Source organism: Haemaphysalis longicornis, unplaced genomic scaffold (genome assembly GCF_048455015.1).
Source record: "Haemaphysalis longicornis isolate Haplotype H1 unplaced genomic scaffold, Haemaphysalis longicornis Haplotype H1 scaffold_11, whole genome shotgun sequence".
Taxonomy (NCBI): domain Eukaryota; kingdom Metazoa; phylum Arthropoda; class Arachnida; order Ixodida; family Ixodidae; genus Haemaphysalis; species Haemaphysalis longicornis.
In genome coordinates, this window is record NW_027526214.1 from 13,942,866 (window position 1) to 13,963,907 (window position 21,042).

Genomic DNA, 21,042 nt, shown 5'->3' on the forward strand with positions numbered 1-21,042 from the left:
AATCGAAGCTGAAGGCTTACAAGTATTTAGAGCCATGTTCAACAAATAAATCTAAAACGGGGATTCGTGAGAAGTGTTCATTTTGTCCCGAGGTGTCTTCTTTTGGAATACCCCTTTGGGGCTGATGAACGTTTTCGTATATTGTGCAGAGCTGGACACGTGTTTGAAGTGCTGTGCGTGTGTATTAGCCTGATTTTCCAGTGGGTTGCCCATGGTGCTCACCAAGAGAAGGCAGTGTGGGTGTTGTTTCAGTTTTTGTATTTCGTTTATGCTTTTGGTGCGTATTTGTAGGAATTGTACTTTATGAAGGAGAGCCTACTTTGTTGTTTTGCCCCCAGCGCACACACTTTTCAAAAGCCTAAGCTCTTTTGAAGGAATTAGGGTATCGGATGTCGGGTACCAACAGAGGATACTCCTCCGCCGATTGTTCTCTTCCCGCACTCACCTACAGCCATCATTCCACCATGGCCACCTGGGGTTTAGACAGGGCACCAGAGGACTGGGGCATGGACATTTCAAAGGCGTCGATGATATGCGCCGTTAGCACTTGGGCGGCTTCATCTCCCCGAAGGTGTGATATGCGTGTGTACTGTATTTTACATATTTCTCTATGTTCAGAGGCTCCAGGAGTCACCAGGAAGGAGAACAAATTCATGCGGTCACCGCACTAGGAATCAAAATCCCCAAAAACTATATGAGTGCCACTGTCGCCGCCGAGATGAAGATGATGCGATGATAATAGGTCACACATATAAGAGAGTCATTGTCCACATTCAGAAAAATTGCCTGTAACACTACTCGCCATTGTCGTCCCGCTTCGTAAAAAGAGGTCACGTGACCGCCGCCTAGGTCGTGTTGGATCACTGAACATATGACTTCAGCCTAAAAACGAGAGCAATTTCAGTGCCGCCACAGTGACGATCGGACATGGCGTTGTCCAAGGCACGTGGTAATTACTCGCATGAATTTGCTAAAGCACAGCATAGGACCACTGAAAGGAGAAATCAACTTTCTGATATACCAGGTTGGCTTACGGGTGTCCATTGTAAAACTTTGTTGCCTGGCCAATAGTCATTGTGCTGAGTTCCATCGTAGTGCCGATCCTGCAGATGATTTCTGGCTACAGTAACTGCTCAGGCCGCTTGGGGGCAATAACCAATGTTGGAAACTAATTTTTAGGAACATTCGCCGTGAAATTAACAGGTTAAAAAATGAGGAATCGAGAACTAGAGGCGGTGGACCAAAATGAAAAAGATTATAAGGCGAAAAAGCACAGGTGTCCTGAACGGCAGCAATATACGCATATATCACAAAAGGAAGAAAACAGTTTCAATTGCTGTGATAGGGTTGGGTGTAGGCAGAAAGTGTATGAGAAAGTGTTCGATGAAAGCTCTAGGTCAACCGTTGAATAAGGGGTGATAACTTGAGGCCGTTTATGAATGATTTCCGAGCACTAAGAACTTCTGCGACGACTTCTAACAAAAACATCTTCCCACGGTCGTTTAGAAACGCGAGTGTTGAACCATGACACAAAATATGCAGTGTAAGAAATACTATGCAACCTCTTCCATGCAACCAGGGTTAGAGGGGCGGTTTGAACATTTCGGGTTAGATGGTCAACCAAGGGTTACACCCACGCTTGAGCAACTGGGGTAACAGAAAACGGGTGGTAATATTTGATGAATAACCACTTCGAATGCGCTGCTGGACAAGGTAGAGGTTGCAGCACCCCAGTGCGCGCTGTGGTTGGCTGTTTATGAAGCTGGTAGGGTGCGCAGGAAACTAAAGATTTTGAACCATTGGGGGACAGCCCAGACCACAAGGAACGGCTTTTGATCGTGTGGCAGGTCTCGTGAATTTCTAAACATCCAGCCATGGCGCTGTGCTGCAAAACTCTCAGTATCTGCAGTTTATTATCATGCCAATGGACGGTTACCCACTTGTTACATGTGAGTTGTAGTTGTCATGATGTAAGCCACCATAAAAACACGGACCTTGGGCAGTTGACACTGCAAGCGGGTGTTCGCAGGCTCTACCTATGAGTTTATCAACTAGTTTTTGACAGAAACCGGCTTCCCGTTGTAGCGCACCGAAGTCTTTGAGCCCGCGAGATCTTCACTTCGTACAAATGTGCCATTGGCAGTGTGAATTTTGCCACAGGGAATGGTGAATCACTTTCTGATTGGACAGCGCAAAGAGAAATGGGGTCTGCATCCATATGTTTTTATTTTACATTAGCATGCCAAAGCAAAATCACAATTTGAGCCGCAACAACCACCGATTGTTAAGTTTGTTGAGTGACCAGGGCCGACACAGAGCATGGTGGTCTTCGACGACAGTACAGTGGCTTTGATACAGGTATTCGCGAACTACTTTTACTGTCCAGACAACTGCGAAACACTCTTTTTCGCTGAGTGTATATTTTGGTTTGGCAGGCGTCAGCACACGACTTGCATAGGCCGCAAGGTTTTCAACTTAAGAGGCCGTGCGCTGTAACAGAATGGCACCGAAGCCTTCCGTACTGGTGTCTGTGTGTAGAATAGTGGCCTACGTTGTGTGAAAAGCGTGGAGCACGAGCGCAGACGTGAGAGTGTACTTGAAAGTATTTAGTGGAAGCCGCAGTTAGCAAGGCATGCGAGGAATTCCTCTAGGTGCTGTAGGTGGTCAAGTTCAGAAAAAAAATACCCAATGTCGTCTATATAGCACCTGCGGGTTCTTCATTTAGGAGCCAGAAGGACCGTATCAATCATTCGGTCAAACGTGTCTTGAGCGTTGCACAGCCCGGATGTCATCACGTTAATTCGTAAAGACCATCGCTTTTTGCGAAAGCAGCGTTCCCTTTCTCGGCTTCGTACAATGAAACCTGTTAATATCCAGAACAGAAATCAAGGATCGTAGATACGTCCGCACCTTGGAAAGTGTCCAGGGTGTCATAAATGAGGGGTGCCAGACAGAGTCCTTGGAATTTTTGCGCAGCGCCCGATAGTCCATGCATTCGAGTACGGAGCTATTCTTTTTGCACAAACACTTAAGTCGAAATCAAGATACTCGAATGAGGACGAACGATATTGCTCTTAAGCATGTCGTCTCCAATCTCTTGTATAAACCTCCGTTTGATGTCGAATCGCAGAATGGGCGGCGGCGAACAATAAACGATGCATTTTTGTCGATGCGATGTTTGGCAGCCAGAGAGGAAAACGCTTAAGGGACGCTGTTGTTTGTACAGAAAGACTATCAATGCTTGCTTCTGGTCTGTGGTGAGATCAGAGCTTATTGTCGTGTCAACAGCAGAAGCTCGGGATGGCGACACGGAGACGTGTTTTTCTTTCGAAAGTGTACGCAGCGGAATGACACACACTGCCTTATTTCTACACCCCGAAGCGTCCTGGCCCCTTGTGGTAGCAAGGTTGTTTAGGCAAACGTATTCACAGCTGTATAGAGAGCGGAACAAGACGATAAACGGACGAGACAGGAAGGTATGACGTGCCTTTCAAAATAAAATTTTCTGCTCATGCGATAAATACACGCCATCAGTGAGTCAGTTCGAGGACACGTGCAAAAACGTTTCTTGTGCAGGGTACACAAGACATTCGGTCGCCGCAACTAAGCAGCCTTTCTTGGGCCTTCCGGAAACACTGGCGACGGAGGTCGGTGATAAGAATGGAGAGTTGGCGCACGAGATGATTCCGCTGAGGCTGATGACAGCAAAGGTTAACCTAAAATTACTTCATGAGCATACCAGGACAACACATGGAAGTGTATGTGATGAAATTTTATTCATGAAAATCCGACCTGTGTAAAATCCCGAAGGTTTAACCATAACATAGTCGGTTGCCCAGTGAACCGCACCGACATATGGCATTATACACTTGCGTAACCTAACACAAAAATCTACATAAATTTCGGAGGCACTTGCACCTCTATTAAGTAAATCTTCTTCTCGAACTCGTGCGATAAAAAACAGTAATGGCAGTGGTACTTGGAGATTTTTTTTGTGACGTATTTCCCCCCCCCCAGAAAACTGCCGCTTACAATTCTCCGAAAGCTTGTCGACAACTTGAGAGGCAGGGCGAAGAGGAGAACGAGACCAATGGGAAGACGAGGGTGACAGATCTCTCGGAGGCCGTTGTGCGCGTAACTGGCCTTAGGAGTCGGGGGGGGGGGCGAAGAGCGAAAGGTAGGTGGTGCAAACAAGTGTTGACCATAATTTTATGGTCTGGTGTGACGGCGTACGTACGTAGAGTAGCTGCCACTCTCGTTCTATTGGCGCCCGTGGCAAAACGAGAAATATGGCCACTTACACCACAGCCGTAATTAACCGTGCGTGAAGCACGCCCGATTGAATGAGACTGCGTCGTTGATACGACCACAGAAATTGGGGCCACGTGCGTACAGTACGGCCTTCTGGCATTATTGGCGCAGAAGCAGCAGCAGTTGTGCAGGCGTTCTCATCCTTGTGCAGAGGCTCGGATTTTATTGCGGCCAGCTTATTCTTAATGAGGTCGCGCAGACCATTACGAAGCATTCATGTGGCGCTGCTGCTGCCTGTGCTGAGTACTGAGTACTGAGGCTTGTGGCGAAAGTCTGGGAGATTGTTAGAGACCTGTTCTTGATGTTCCTCGCGGCTTAACACCGAATCTTCGCCTGGAAGTTGAAGTCCTTGGAGAAGCTGTCGTCGCACATGACTGCCTGCGCACGCATACATTGAAGTTAAGTTGCTTGTACGTGGCTTTCTCGTCGTGCACAATTCAATGGTACTACAGGGAAAGTGCTTGTAAAGAGAAAGGGGGCAATTCCCTTCACAATATGCTGAACCTGGTCTTTTTTCTACATCCGGCAGTCCACTGGTCGATACAGGGCGAATTCATCCTCGATGTAGGACGTATAGGTCTCTTTGGTAAGATACCCGAGTTCCCTGGGATTTTTATTCGCAGCCTTAAGGGAACGTGAAGGGTAAATTAAAAACATTTACGCGGTTTAGTGCTTACGCGGTTTACGACACTCAACTCTACGTGATCATTATAAAACCAAGTTTTCGCGACTTCGGTCAGATAGATCGACACGTTCAATAGCCTGTAATATCTTGTTAGGAACTCACACCGTTGTAGTTGTCAAGTTACTCTTTCACATCGTTTCCACGGAGGGCAGCAAAAATGGATGATTGCGGTGGCTGCTGGTGATAACAATGGTACGCTGGATCGGGGTAGCAGCGCTGCTGCCCGAGTGGCTCCCCTCATGATGCCTTTGGCAGGTGGGCAATAGTAATTGCGATGATGTTGAGGTTTGGGAGAGTACATGACACGGATATAGCTCCCAGGAGCAAGAAAATGCCACGCGGGGTCTATGAAGGAGGAAAACGAAGATTTATGCAGGATGGCAAGTTAGGGAAAGGGCGGATGCTAACCAGAAGACGTACACTTAACAAAAGCTACAACCTACAGATCAACGTCATTAAACTAGAGTATGATACAAGGTTCTCGTGACTAGAGAGAGTCTCACGTGGTAATTGCACGGAGATGTTTTGGAGCTTGAAGGCGTGAGCGATACAGACGTCTTGAGAAGTGACAGCCGGATGAAGGCGCATGTGCTGAAGATGCGAGGGCCAGGCAGCGAAGAGGCTGGGGCATCGTCACAAGAACAGGCGCACTGGAGGCAACGCCATGGCACGGCGTTGCCGATGGCGACGTGGTGTCTGGACGTTCTTTATCAGCGGTCACAGAACACCTGGGTCCCAACCGTCCCAACGACTGGCTTCTGGAAACCTCGGACTCCACACGAGCATCGAGTTCGCAAGGCAATCCCTCTTGGAGACCGCTACTTCTTCCTTCTCGTCTTCCTCTTGCCTTTTTCCAGGTCCCTTCAGCGCTATCCACAATGACAATGATTTCTGTGATCAGAATGCGGTGACAGCTTGTGCTGGTCCATTCCTTCTTTATTTTCGTTTTGATTTTTGACACCTCACCACAATGGCCCCCACTTTAAGAAAGTCGCTGGGGGAAACCACATGCACATTCGATGTCCAGAAATCAAAACAAAAGAAAAACAACCCAACTACTAAACGTCTTAACACACTTTGTTCCACTGAACACATTCACGTAAAAGTCGTACACAGAGTCCTAAACAGCAGCGAGACCAAACGTTCTTGTAACCACTTTCCCTACAGTGCAACAATAAGCCGTGTAAAAATAAAAAAATGTCCGCAGTGGAATATTCTTCAACATGCCAAGGTGAGCACCCGTTTTTTCCAGCTGGTCAACTTGTTACTTGTCCTTTCTCTTATACTTCCAGCACTGCTGTCTATGGAACGTTTTCCTCGACAGGTATTTTCGGGATACTGGCACTTCCGTCTTAATAGTGCACCTTCTTAATTTGCAATAACGGGTACGCAAAGCTGTCTGTCTTTGTGTCTTGCCGTCTGTCTTTCGAGATCGTATGCTTAAGTAAAACAGCAGATTCTGCGTCTGGACACTTTCACTTGGTTGCTAGTAAAGCTTGCCCGTCCTGCAAGGAGCTTTGATACTGGCTCTGGGGAGCTAATCTCACGCACCTTTACCAGGCTCACTTTACGGTGGATTTGCATGCGAAGTTTCTTCCTATGGCATCTATTTATAGCCTTGAAATTTGCACTGCTACTGGTCGTGATCATCCCTTTTCCTCTGTGATTTCGCCTACACTTGCGGGCTTTCTTGGCATCTAGCGGAAGTACTGGTTCCATATGAGCCGAAATGGATTCACCATTGGCGCATTCGCTCGCTGCACCTTTTCCGGGTAGATCCGGAAACGAGGAAATGGGTTCGCTTGTGGCTTGGTCATCACCTACTGTACTCTGCACCACGACCTCAGATGATACTTCGTCTTTCCTTGAGTAGGACATATATGGTTTATCAACCCAAGTGCAAACAAGGCACGTTTGTTCTCCTTCGTCACTTGATAACTCGAGGAAAAAACTCTCTTGGTCGATGTGAGCTGACCTAACCGTGCCTTGGAGACTTTCACTTTGCTTAGTGTCTGCTCCTCCATTAGAACAGCTTCCAGATGCCTCCTTTTAGGTGGACATCACCCAAACGTCGTTGGAGTTGTGCCACATGCTCTTCAAGGTCAGCAATCTGCTTCTCTTGTGCTGCTTTGAGCTCCGCTGCCCTTAAATCTTCTAGCTGCGCTTTCACAATGTCAGCAATCGGCTTCTCTTGTGCTGCTTTGAGCTTCGCTGCCCTTTCCGTTTCTGAGTGCGCTCTGAGTTTTTCGCACTCGGCTTCGACCCATTTTCGATGTGCCTCTCTCCGGAGCCCTAATTTGAGTCCCTCTGCCGTAAGCTTCTCCAACTCTTGATTCCCATTGTTCGCGATCTCAAACACCTGAATCCTTATTTCTGGTCTTGGTCTCACTCTCCACGATGTTAGAGGAGAGTCCTGTGGCCGATGCCACTTTGTGATGATGTTGAGTTTAGGCAGAACACATGACACGGATATATATGCCAGGAGAAAGAAAATGCGACGCGGGTTCGATGAACAAAGAAAACGAACATTTATGCGAGACGGAAAGTTAGCGAAAGGGCGGACGGTGACCAGATGACGTAAACTTAAGAAAAGGTACAACCTACAGTTCAACTTCAATAAACTAGCTTAAAGAGAGGCATAGTCCCGACACAAAAGTATGATACAAGGTTCTCGTGACTAGAGAGAGTCTCACGTGGTCGTTGCACGGAGATGTTGCGGAGCTTAAAGGCGTGAGCGATACAGACGTCTTCAGAAGTGAAAGCCGGATGAAGGCGCAGCTGCTGAAGATGCGAGGGGCAGGCAGCGAAGATGCTGTGGCATCGTCATAAGAACAGGCGCACTGGAGGCAGCGCCATGGCACGGCGTTGGCAATGGTGACGTGGTGTCTGGACGCTCTTTACCAAGGGCCGCAGAACACCTGGGTCCCCACCGTCCTAACTACTGGCTTCCGGAACCCTCAGACTCCACGCGAGCATCGAGTCCGCCAGGCAATCCGTCCTCCGAGCCCGCTACTTCTTCCTCTTCGTCTTCCTCTTGCCTTTTCCCGGTCTCTTCAGCTCTATCCACAGTGACGAAGATTTCTGTGATCAGAATGCGGTGACAGCTTGTGCTGTCCATTCCTTCTTTAGTTTCGTTTTGATTTTTGGCACCTCACCACAGTAACCACTAACCACATCGCAGGTGCCGTGGTGCGACAGCGAGAGGTAGACGGCCGGATCAAAGCACACTCCACAAGTGGAGGGGCTTAAGGAGTCACCAGGTAGAATGCGTTATTCATCCTGTCACGGCACCACGAAGCAGGCAGAAAGAGATGTTGATGACACTGTAGCCGCAAGAACCCGTAAGGATAGGATCACACCCAGAAGAGGGCGAATGTCCACATGTTAAAACATAGCCTGTACCACTGGTAAAAATCTATACTCAAGTTTGCGCTAGCTTCATTGAACTTTTATGGAAGCCACACTGTTCGAATGTTTACATATGTCTGATAATGTAGTTGGGAAGTTGTCATTTTGCGTGAATGCCCGCATGCCAATCTACAGATGGGAAGAGTATTACAGAGCCAATGGCCAAGTCAAGGTATGAATAACTGTACGGTCCTAATTTTTGTTTGGCAGGCTGTTTATTGTTACAAAAGTCACGTTCGCGATGACGTTAAGAACTTCTAAATGAGGCGATCTCAGGCCATCGTGCGGGAAGAGATCCTGAGTAGGCTAAGGGTGTTTAGGTGTCGTAATAAAAAAAATTGTTGTGGCAAGTTGTCTTTCAGAGCCCCAAAATGTGAGCTCGATGGCCCAAAATTAGACGGAATGTACAGAGAACGTACCATTATTAACCTGTTAAATATAATTGTGCGAATTGCGGCAGCTTCAAGGAGAGTGTTCGTATTTATGGGATGATAGCGAGGGATTGCCGGGCGATAATGTCCATACCACCTTCACCCTCCCAATTCTTATAAATACTCAGTAATTATTTAGGAATTTGCTCGCTTAGAATGAAAATGCATTTTTAATCAAACTCTGTTGATTGCAGTGCATATCTCGTAAACAAACAAAGCTTTCTGGGGGGCCTCTACAGTTCAACTGGAAGGTGTTTTCTTCGCCATTTCGATAGATTTAAGAGCTATGGGAGTATGTGTTTGTGTGTGTTCATCCTTTGTTTTTCATGGCTGTTTTACTTGCAAGGGGCTTTTTGGGCGTTTCTTTTACATTGAACCTTGAGACCGTTTCATTTGATGCGACACTGCCAGGAACTGTCCGACGTCCATCTTATTTTCTGGTGTCTGGTGGGTGACCAGAGGACCGTACTCCCAATACATGGCACCCTTTCCGGTTACCTACGTTGGAGCCACCACAGCCGACGGCGTCGGGAGCGCGGCGAATGGCACGTTAAGTGCGGTGCTGGTGGGAGCAGATGGGGGTACTCCCGTGTCCTCCTGTGTACTGGTGGGCGGAAAAAACAAGGAAAGGATCGGCATCAGTCGCCATAAAAACGGTTTTTACCACAACGGGCGCTGGCTAAGCAAGCGATGTGGTGCCGGGTCGGGGTGCCTGACGAAACGGGAGGCTGGTGCGGCGCTGGTACAAAGCGCGACTAACTACAACTGTTGTATTTCTTAGTTAGTTGGTTCAGATGGCCGTAATCGACAAATGGCGTTGTGCATAGTGTTTCATTTTTATTAGCACAATAGGCGGCGCCGAAGGACTGGATCAATTTTATATGGCGCCTTTGCTAAGCATATTAGCACTTCCGGTTTCATAGCACCGTGCTACACATGCAAAATACAGTATTGTCGCCTTTAGAGTGGACTACACTCGTCAGTGTGACTGCGAATATTTACGGTGATTGTCTGCCCCAAGCGTCCGTTGACACAATCACGTGTGTTCTGGTAGGATGCCAAAATATGTGACAACACATGAAGATGGGTCTGAGAGAGATGTGGCTAGACGAAACTCACCAATCGAGTTGAAGCTGCCGCGGTTGGCAAGGCTTCGGGTGGGCGACGTAAGCAACTTGAGTTTTGCGGGATCGACGTTCTTTTTACATCGCTCTAGTGACTTAATAATTCAGGCCGCTTAACTTTCGCACGACAACAAAAGGGCCAGCAGTTGGTTGATAAAAATGTCTGGCAAAAGCCAAGTTTCTGTAACGGCGTCCAGCGCCTGACAAAGTCGGCGGTATAGTACGAAGCTGGTGCGCGTCGTTGGTAATATCGTGCCTTGGTCTTTTCCTGTGGCGTCAAGGTCCGTAGTCTGGCAAGGCGGTAGGCCTGTTAATCACGACAGAGCGTCTGCGCTAGAGAACATCATCATGGTGAGAAAAGGGCAAGATACTCATACGGAAGCTGCTTGGCAGTTTCATTTACAGAAGAGAGAAAGGTGCGTATCCAGTAACCCCGAGCTTAGCGGTAATTTAGGCGCATGTGATAAAACGTAACAGATCGCAACCAGTTTTTGTGATCTAAGGATACGTGCATGGCCAACACAATTTTCAGTGTGCGATTTTTGCGCTCACTCAGGCCATTCGTTTGTGGGTAATAAGGCGAGCTGTGTCTTTACTGTGATCCACAGAGGCGAAGGAGCTCTTCTACGACAAACGCAGTAAATTGTCGTGTGGCATCACTTATAACCACGCGGGGCGCACCATGGCGCAGTACGATGAAGTGCAAAAGAAACAGTGCGCATTCGCAGCGACTCCAAGTCGGCGATAGCGAACTTCGCCTGGAGCACGGTGTGCAAGAGCACCGCGCGGCTCCTTTCCAGCATCGGAGAGTGAGCCCGCGCGAACAGCACGAGCATCCGCTGGTTCCCCGCCCACGCGGGCCGGGAGCTGCACAACGGCCACCGCAACCGCAACGAAGAGACGGACGCCGCGGCTCGAGACCTCGTCACGTGCCGAGCCGCGCCCCCCCCCTCGCCCGACCCCCCTCCGAGCCCGGAGAAGAACAGCAAGACGACGATGACGACGCGGAGCCCCTGACCGCCTACGGCGCCACGCTCCGGTGGTACAGGCACGGGAGACGAGCCTTCCCGCCCCCGCATCTGGGGCTTACGAGAGGGGAGGCAGTGCTCCTGCGGCAACTGCAGACAGAAACGGTTCTCACGCCGGCGCTCGCGCGCCACGTGTGCCCGGACCTCTACGAACGAAGTGAGTGCAGTGTGTGTGCGCGAGTGCCCGCGGACCTTGCCCATCTCATGTGGGGCTGCGAAGAACACTGTGCGCGTGACGGAGGCCGCGGCCTCCCACCGGACGTTCGCGACATGATCGGCTCTACGGAGCACGGACTCCAGCTCAGGGCCGTCCAGCGGCTCGAGGCTGCTCTGGCGCGGCAACGGCGAAAGGAGGACCCGCGCTCCCCCCGGCTGCTTTCCTCGGGAACGGTGACAGGGGGCGGGGCGGGGACACCCCTAGTAGCCCGAGCCGCAGGCCAGGCCCATTGCCTCGAGGTCAGCCCGATACCTAGAATAGGTAGATAGACAGGGGTGAGGGCGAAGCCTTGCGTGGCCTGACCCGCACCCCCCGCCGGACAACGCAATAAAGGTCATTTCTCTCTCTCTCTCTCGGAGGCTGTAGCAGATGGCATAGCAGTCATTTCCACATATCTTGTCAAGTAATAGACACATGAATTTATTCATCGATTTCCAGCTGCCGATTTAGGAAACGGGCCAAGCAAGTCGACTCCTACTTTTTCAAAAGGTATCGGAGGCAGACGCACCAGATGCAAAGGCCCTTAATAGGGAACTGTGGGACGCTTGTGGCGCCGGCAGACCTGACATCCGGCGACGTACTGCTACGTTGTCGTCGGTAGACCAGGCCAGAAGAAACGTTCACGGGGTCGGTAAAGTCTACAGGCAAAGCGAACATGTCCTGAGGCGACGTCGTCGTATTTGCATGCACGACGACAGGGCGGAGCCTCTCAGGAACGACAACCAGAAAACGTCCGCCATCGGTAGAATAATTCCCTCTCCAGACCAAGCAATCTCGGAAGAGGAATGGTGAAGTCGATGATTGAGACGCCTCTGTGGGGACAAAAACTGTCTAAATGCTCCTATCTTTGTCTTGCTCTTCCTGAAACACGAGTGCATCGGGGAGCGTGGTTGAGACGGAAGCTAAGGAATCAACATGAAGTTCTTTGTCAGATGGCTGCGCTTGCTGAGGCAGGTGCGACAAATAGTGAGCGTCGGTATGGCGGTGCCCACTCTTGTAGGCATTTATGAAATCGAATTCCTGAAGCCGTGAAGACCAGTGAGCGAGTCGACCAGAGGGGCCAGGCAGTCGGACAAGCCAGCACAGGAAATGGTCTTGTGTTACAATTGTAAAATGACGTCTATAAATGTGGGGTCGCTACTTTTCAATGGTGAACGTCATCGAAGGCATTCTAGTTGTCACAGTGTAGTTACGCTCTGCTTTCGTGAGCGTACGACTTGCATAGGCGACAGCGCATTGGAAAAGCCTTTCATCCGGTTTACCTCCAAGCGGTTGGACCAGAACAGCCCCAACACCGATGGCACTGGCGTCTGAGTGGATCTCAGAGGGGGCCGTGGCGTCGAAGTGGCGCAGCACGGGACCGGATGACTACAAATGTTTACACTAAGTGGAAGATGAGTCACATTCGGGAGCCCACACAGAAGGCGCATCTTTACGAAGAAGAGCTGTGAGAGGACAGGTGATCTTGGCAAAGTCTTTGATGAACCGGCAAAAGTAGCAGCACCGTCCAACAAAGCCCCATAGGCCCTTAAGTGCTTGGAGTTTTTTATTACCATGAACCACGCAATCTTCTGCTGGTCTGGCCTCATTCCATCGCGGTCAACAAGGAATGCAAGCATAAGCGCCTGGCGAATTCCGAAATTGAACTTTTTGAGTTCAGGACCAGGCCAGCTTGTCGATGCGCTGGAGAACGACAGTATGCCGCTCGTTGTGATCGTCGAACGTCCTGCCGAAAATTGTGACGACTTCTCATGCAGACTTCCCACCTCAGGCCGCGAAGGACAGAGCACATGAATCTTTCGAATGTTGCAGGCGCGTCGCACAGGCCGAACGGCATTAAATTAAATTCGAACAAGACATCTGGTGTGACGAATACTGTCTTCCCCTTGTCGTACGGGTGCATAGGAATCTTCCTGCAGCCCGATCAAAGATCAACTGACCAAAATTAGGAAGCAGAATGCAGACAATCAATGGCGTCATCAATATAAGAAAGTGGTAAGATGTCCTTCGTCACATTTTTAAGTCTACGGTAGACAACGCACAATCTCCACGTGTTGTCTTTCTCTCTGACCAATAATTCAAGGGTGGCCCATGGGCTGGTAGATTACTGAATTATGCCGTTTGGAGCATTTCCTCAATTTGCCATTTATAGAGCTGCGCTCAGTAGGAGACACGCGGTAAGGTTTTTGCCGGATGGGTGTTGCTTCGGCGGTAAAAATTCGATGTAGTGTCCGAGACCCTCGCGCGGAGGAGGATATTTACCCTGGGAAAAGTCGAAAACTGAAGCGCGCCGAGCCACCAATTGTTGCAATGCGTGTCGTTGGTCAGACAACAGCGATTTGTTAATCATTTTTATGAAATTGACTGTATTGTCCGGTTCCACATTAGGGGCATGGTCAGCCTGGGAAATAGCCTCAAGTGAAGTATATAAATTATCGGGAAAAGTAGTGAGCGTGAGGCACTGCGGGAGAAGTACGGATTCCGAGCTTGCGTTCACTGTCCATACGTGAGTAATGCCACCCTCCTGAAAAACCAAAGCCTGAGGTAAGAACAATTTTTTCTTCATCGTTGTGTTCAGTTCGGGCTCAACTAACACCCTACCGGAGCTACCCATGCTCATATGGCCCCATGTCACGGGAAAGAACATCGCTGACATACGAGGCAACAACGTTTTATCGGAAACAGCGAACACTCCTCGGCTGCTTCCGGTGGCTTGCTCAATACAGACAGGCAATACACTTCGCTATAAAATCTCGCCAGCCCCGCCATCTAACTTTGCCCCCGATTCTTTCAAAAAGTAATACCCAGAATGGCACTGTGCGTTGCGTACTCCAATTCCGTAAACACAGTTATGAAATTGTTTCCACCAAGCACATCTGCCGAGATAATTCTAACTCCCGAAAAAGGCTCACCACCAACCCCAGGGAAGTGTCTACTTTCATTCCACTCAAACATAACTTTATGTCCAAGAGGATCTCTAAATGACAATCTCATCACTGACACACTAGCACCGGTATCCACGAAAGCAGTTGCGTTCACATCGTCGACATAATGACACACCTTGTTGCCTACCATCTCTTGACAGGGGATTTGGTAAAACCAACCGTTCCGTGACCTCACCCTTGTAGGTCGCACGAGCTAGTTTTGCAGCGACGGGAGCACGTACCAGCGGCGAGGTGACGGCGACCGGCCCTGGCAAAGCGGTGGCGTGAGGCTATGGTCAGATATGGCGGTAGACGCATTGTGGTTAGAGGGAGGAGCCGGGTGTTGGAAAAGGGGATCCTAGTGTATTGCGCCATCACGTCGGCTTGGCGAAGAAGAAGCGTAAAACTGCGGAACTTGCTGCTCGCAACGGGAGAGAAGCAATCGATGTGCCCACTGACACCACAGAAATACCAAACAGGTGGTTCCCGATAACAGTCTTGGTCGCCTTGTTGCCTGTATTGGGCAGGTTCGACTTGTTGGTGTAGGTAGCCTGCGACAACTCTACGAGATTCGTTCTCGTACCCGAGTCACCGCGATTTCGCTCGGGAGCTGTGAACATCGACGCCATCTTTCCAAAACGTACCGTAGGGCTGTGTGTAGCGGAGCTGCGGTCGGGGCACGGGTATTTGAAGGCAAAGTTCGTGACGACGCATTGGTTGTATACGCAAATGGCAGGAGGCCCCGAATAGGCAGTCTGATCGGCGGTATATGCTTGAACTTGGTACCGTAGTTCTTCCTGTATATTACGGCGAACCATGGATGCGATATCCCTAGATTATCCAGTGTCCTCGAGGAACAGTGGGAACGTTTGGAAGACGGCCAAATGTGGGGCAAATTCCCCGCACCATGAGAGCTTCAATTGTGTGGCAGTGGTCGGATACATCAGCAGTAGCTAGATTTTACTTTGTGATCAAGAAGTGGTATACGTCTCCCGCTATACCTTTTAGTAAAAGGCCCACCTTGTCCTCCTCCGTGATGGTCGGGCTTACAAGAGAGCAGAGTTTAGGGACCTCTTGTACGTTTTACGTACAGGTCTCGCCTGGTACCTGTGCTCAATGCGCCAGCGTCTGCTTGGCCATTTTGTCGGCGGGAAATGGGTTTTTCAAAAGATTTCTTCAGCTCCTCGACGAAGATCACCCATGTCATAAGCTCAGCTTCATTATTAATCAAAAAAGGTCAAAGCTGTTTCGGCGAGATACAACACTTCATAGGCTAGTTGTGCGGCTTTGTACCAGCGATTGTATTCGCTTACCCTTTCGTAGTGTTTGTGCCATTCCCCCACATCTTCGTCATTCTTACCAGAGAGGGAGCGTGGATACTTGTGATGCCAACTGTTGACCACCGCTGGGGAAAAGTTTTCCCCATTCCGGGGCAGCGCCATGTCAGCCGGGTCCAAAGGCAATGCGGCGAATCGCCTACTCCGATGGAAAACGCAGGATTTCGCTGGGTCTACAGGATCCCGGACGTTCCTACCCAGCACCTCCGCCACGTGTCACGTCCTTGATTTGTGAAATGGGTTTATTTACAGTGTTGTGATTCAGGAACCGCCAAGCGAACAGATCGGGATGCGGCCGGCACAGTCGTGGTGGTCGTCGTGGTGTTCCTTAACATTGTTGGCGCATACCCAATCAGGTAATCAGCGAAACATCAGTGGTGAAATCCAAAGAGATAACTGCCTAAGGGGATAATTCTAGGAAAATTAGAAAAATTTCGAACCTTTTTTGTGTATAAGCAATCGCGTTTGGAAATTAGTCAATATTGAAACAAAACAAAAAGGAAATAAATAAATAAATGGTGTGGGCGTGGGAATAAAGTGGGCATGGGAACAGCGCAGAAATGCGGCAGCGTAACTTTGCTCGCTTGTTCACACAGGTTGCTTCAATTGTTCACTTTTGCTCGTGCCTATCACCGACTGCTGGGCATGATTCGCGGCCAGTGCGTCTACTTGATAGCGACCAGTTTTCGGCCAGTCCAGGATTGTGCGGGCAACACCCCTGCAACATCATCCCGAGCCAGGCGGCCACTTTATCGGTTGTGACGTCTTGGCGAACCCAGGATAAAAACGGATGGCACCAACCTGGCCTCTCCAGTGGGCGTGAGAACAGCGCAGAAATGCGGCAGCGTAACTTTGCTCGCTTGTTCACACAGGTTAGTAACATAAACTTCTTTATATGGAAAGAAGTCAAACAAAGCATGCTTGATGCTTTTCTCACGCCCGGGAGTCTTGTTGTCACTGTAAGTGAATGTGTCGATGTTATATCTATGCTTGTCTTGCTAGCTGGCGACGTTGAAGAAAACCCAGGGCCCAATAAAAAGGTTCCAGAGTTGGACGCATCCAACAGGGCTCATGAGCCGAAATTTATTGACATGTTTGCTCTTCTGCAGAGCGTGAACTATCGAACCGAAAAAATGGAACTGGACCAAGTGAAGTTAATATCTAGCGTGAATGAAAATAAAAACAACCATAGCAATCGATCGCAAAGTTAACGACAGCGACCATAGGCTCGCCGCTGTCGAAGCAAAAGCGTGTGACAATGCCGAGGTCGGGAATGAACTTTTGCAGCTGAGGCAGCTAACCTACCATCTGAGCAGAGAAAACGCTAGGTTAAACGATGAACATTCTCAGCTTGAGGATAGAATTAGACGCAGTAACTTCTTGTTTTACGGTTTGCCCGACTGTCCCCAGGACAAATGGAACCAAACTGAAGAAAAATTGGTTAAAGTGGTCACTGCCGTTTTTATGTCACCGGTGCCGAGCGAAGCACTTGAGCGAGTACACTGGCTAGGAACGAACAGGCTTAACCAAAATTGGCCTGTTATTTCGAAGTTCGCATATTTTAGGTTAAAGCAGGAATTAATATTGCTCAGCAGAAAATTCAAAGAGAATGGCATCATTGTAAGTGAGGATTATTCCCTTCAAACACGGCAGGCACGAAAGAAGCTTGTAGAATTTGCAAAACAAAGGGACGTTACCTTCAAGCTTCGGTGTAATAAGTTGCTCATAGGTGATAAATGTTACGGTTACAATTTTTCTGACGACAGTGTGTACGAACTTGGCGGTTCCTCTGGGGAATTCGTTAATCAGCAGCTTTCAGATGAACACTCAGTTTCCAGAGCACCGCTATCAGTTGCAAACTCACCGCAGTAGCGACACGTGAGGGGAGGGGGGCGGTGCCCGAAAATTTCGCTTTCTTTTCTTTGCACGAAGATAAAGAGTGTCGTATCGAAACGCAATGAACTAAATGCGGCGCTCGACACAAGTGACGCTGATTTTGTGTTCTTAACAGAAACGTGGCTTACTTGAAAAATTAACAGCAGTGAATTGTTTGACTCTACAAAACGTTTCAATGTGTATCGTCGCGATAGAGGTGATAGATGCGGCGGTGGTGTACCTGTTGCGGTAGCGGATTATATTTCTTCGTCTTTTGTGCCTGTTGTAACCAATTTAGAGATCGTATTTGTTGAAATTTGCACAAGTTATAAAATGATTTTTTTTTGGTATCTGCTATCGTCCACCGTGCTGCGATCAGGGCATTGTAAATAGCCTTCACGATGCTGTTTACATCGTTATGGAACGTTTTCCTAATGTACCAGTCCTTTCAGCTGAAGATTTTAACTACCCAAATATATTTTTGTCCAGTGATGTATCTCAGTTAAGTCCGTTTTCTACTGACAGTTATAATTTTTTGAGCTTTGGTTCTGATTTCAACTTTACGCAAATTGTTACCCAACCAATCCGCATTACACCTGCTACTTCGAGCGTTTTAGATCTAGTGTTAACGAACGTGCCTGACCTGTTCATGTCTCCATCTTGTTTGTCTCAACTAAGTGATCATTGTTTGCTCAATTTCATTATGGATGTTTGTGTCCCTCATCATGAAAATTATACTAAGCGCATTAGAGATTAAGCTGCTGCCGATTTTGATGCCATCAATAAAGAACTTTGTTTATTTCTGGACAGCTATCATGATGAATTCGAGGCTCGTTCTGTTGATTCGAACATGAATTTGTTCAAAGAAAAAGTAACATACCGCACGGGAACGTTTGTTTTCCTGAGGCTGGTCACCACCAAGAAGCATGCTCCCTGGTATAGCCAATTTGAAAAGTTGGCTAATAAGAAAAAAAGGCTCTTTCGGTAGGCTAAAGTTTCTAACTCACAGGGCAGATGGGATTCTTACTACGTTGCTAATGGGGAATACAGGAGGGCCCCAAAAGCAGCAAAGGAAACCTATTTTAATAACATACTCCCGAATATGTTAGCCAACAACCCGAGACAATTTGGAGGGTGGTGAATAAAAAAGATATTCGCGAAATAACACTTATAACTTTCGACGGGTTAACCCATAAAGATGGCGGCGCTGTTATTCTCTGTGACACCTTTGCGGCGGCAGTTTCTGGTTTTCTCAAAAAAGGATAAATCCTGTTTATCAAGCTAGTGGTTATCTCCCGATGGAAGCAATTCGTTTCGACACAGCAGGCGTACACAAAATAAAAGAAAACCCTTAATTCTCGTCTTCCGCCGGAACCAACAACATTACTTCCAAGTTTCTAATAAACTATAAAGTCTACAGCTCCATAATCTCAACAAAAATATTTCAGCAATCTCTGGAAGCAGGCTATCTTCTGGATGATTGGAGTGTGGGAAGTATTATTCGATTTTTTAAGTCAGGTGATAAACTTTGTCCGGAGAATTACAGACAAGCATCAAACACTTGACGATAATGATTATTGGTGTTTAATGGCGCAAGGCCGACGAGGGCAAAGAGCGCCAGAAAGGTCATTTAATGAAAAAAAGTGATTACTATAATGGTGATGGCTGGTGTATAGGGCCAGATTTGATTATGCGTGATAGGAAATGAGGTCTAAAAACTTAACATCTGACAAATACTTAAAAAGGCCTTTTACAGAAACCATGGCCTCGTCACTCAGAAACAACGATGGGTGTAGGGGAATATGTTGTCTGTAGAGTTCTCTGAAGTGTTTGTGTCGTGTTGTGTCAAGTGCATTGCATTGTATGAGTATGTGGACTACGGATAGGCCCTCCTCACACCTGCTACACAGGGGTCTTGGAGATCCCGTGAGCAGGTGCGAGTGTGTTACATGCGTATGGCCTATCCGTAACCTACCTAAGGTAACTTCAATGTGCCTGTTGTGTGAGTCAGTAGTGTATTGTCCCGAGTGTGGTTTTATGACGTGTAGTTTGTTGTCGGTCTGTTCGCTCCAGTCTGCTTGCCAAGTTTTACGGAGTTGCTGTCTTATGTGTGGATTGAGAGAGAGAGAGATACAACTTTATTACGCAATAATGCGAGAGTGGTTCCTCAGTCCAGGAGCCCATGTGCTGTCCAGGCTGCCGTAGCCCTGGTCACAGGTGTGTGTAAGGTAGTGTTGTTATGTTTACTGTGTTTCGGAGTGCAGCACTGGCGGCCATATCATCCGCCAGTTCATTTCCGCCGATGCCAGAGTGGCCTGGCACCCAACACACAGTCACCTCAAGGTTTGAAGAATACGCCAGCATAATTTATTTGAAGACAAGGTTAACTACATGGTTTTTCGATTACTGTCCAGATGTTAATGCACGGACGACGCTCAGCGAATCTGTATAGATGATGTATTTAGGAATATTATGTTCAACTATGTGATTTACTGCCAGAAAGATGCCATATGCTTCTGCCGAAAAAATACTTGTCTTTGCATTCATGGTTCTACCTCCTTCAAAATTGGGCCCATGAGCTGCACAAGACACCGCAGTGAACGTTTTGGAAGCATCACTGAAAACCTCTGCAGCCCTGTATTTATCCTGCAGATACATGAAATGCTGCTGAATCGCAATTCTTGGTGCCCTGTTCTTATCAAGATGCGTAAAAGACACGTCACAGAGCACAGGGCGCAGATTCCATGGTGGTATAAAATCAGTGATGGGTGTCTTGTGAATGTGTAAAAAGGGTACCTCATGCTCAGAGGCTTCCTCTCTTACCCTAAGTGAAAAAGGCAGAGAGATGGATGGACGATTTAAGAACTGTTGCTGTGAGGATGTGTTATTAATGGTGGAATTAAAAGGGTGGTTAGTCAGGGCCATGATTTTCGAGGCATACAATCAATAATGTAAATCCTCTGGTGATATAGAGACCATTTATCCCACTCGGCGTATAGGCTCTCGACTGGCCTAGTGCGAAAAGCACCACATGCAAGGCGAAGACCCAGATGGAGCACTGGGTCGAGCATTTTAAGTGCAGTTTTTGTGGCAGACCCATAAATGACGCTGCCATAGTCCAATTGGGACCCCACTAGGCGTGTAAAAATGCGTAAAAGGAGTTGCTTGTCCGTTCCATAGGACTGGTGTGACAAGATTTTAAGAATGATGAGAGCCTTTAGACATTTATGTTTGAATTGCTTAATGTGAGGGATGGATGTAAGTTTTTCATCCAACACCACTCCTAAAAACTTGTGTTCCTTCCTCACAGGAAGCGAAATGCTAGTAAGTGTAATGTCTGGGTCCGGATGGATCCCACGCTTCCTGGAGAAGACAACACAGGTGCTTTTTTCTGGATTAAGTTTAAACCCATTCTTGTCTGCCCAGCTGGCAAGTTTTTTGACAGCGAGCTGGACTTGACGCTCACAGATGAACATATTGCTTGATTTAAAATATACCTGGACGTCATCTACATACATGGAATAAGAGATTGTACGTGGCAATGCCTTCCCAAGAGAGTTCATTTTAACTATGAAAAGAGTGCAGCTTAAAACTCCACCTTGCGGAACACCGTTTTCTTGTACATGAACCCTTGAGAGTGCGCTGCCAACTCTCACACGAAAAGTTCTTTCGGACAAATAACTAACAAGAACGTTCATCATG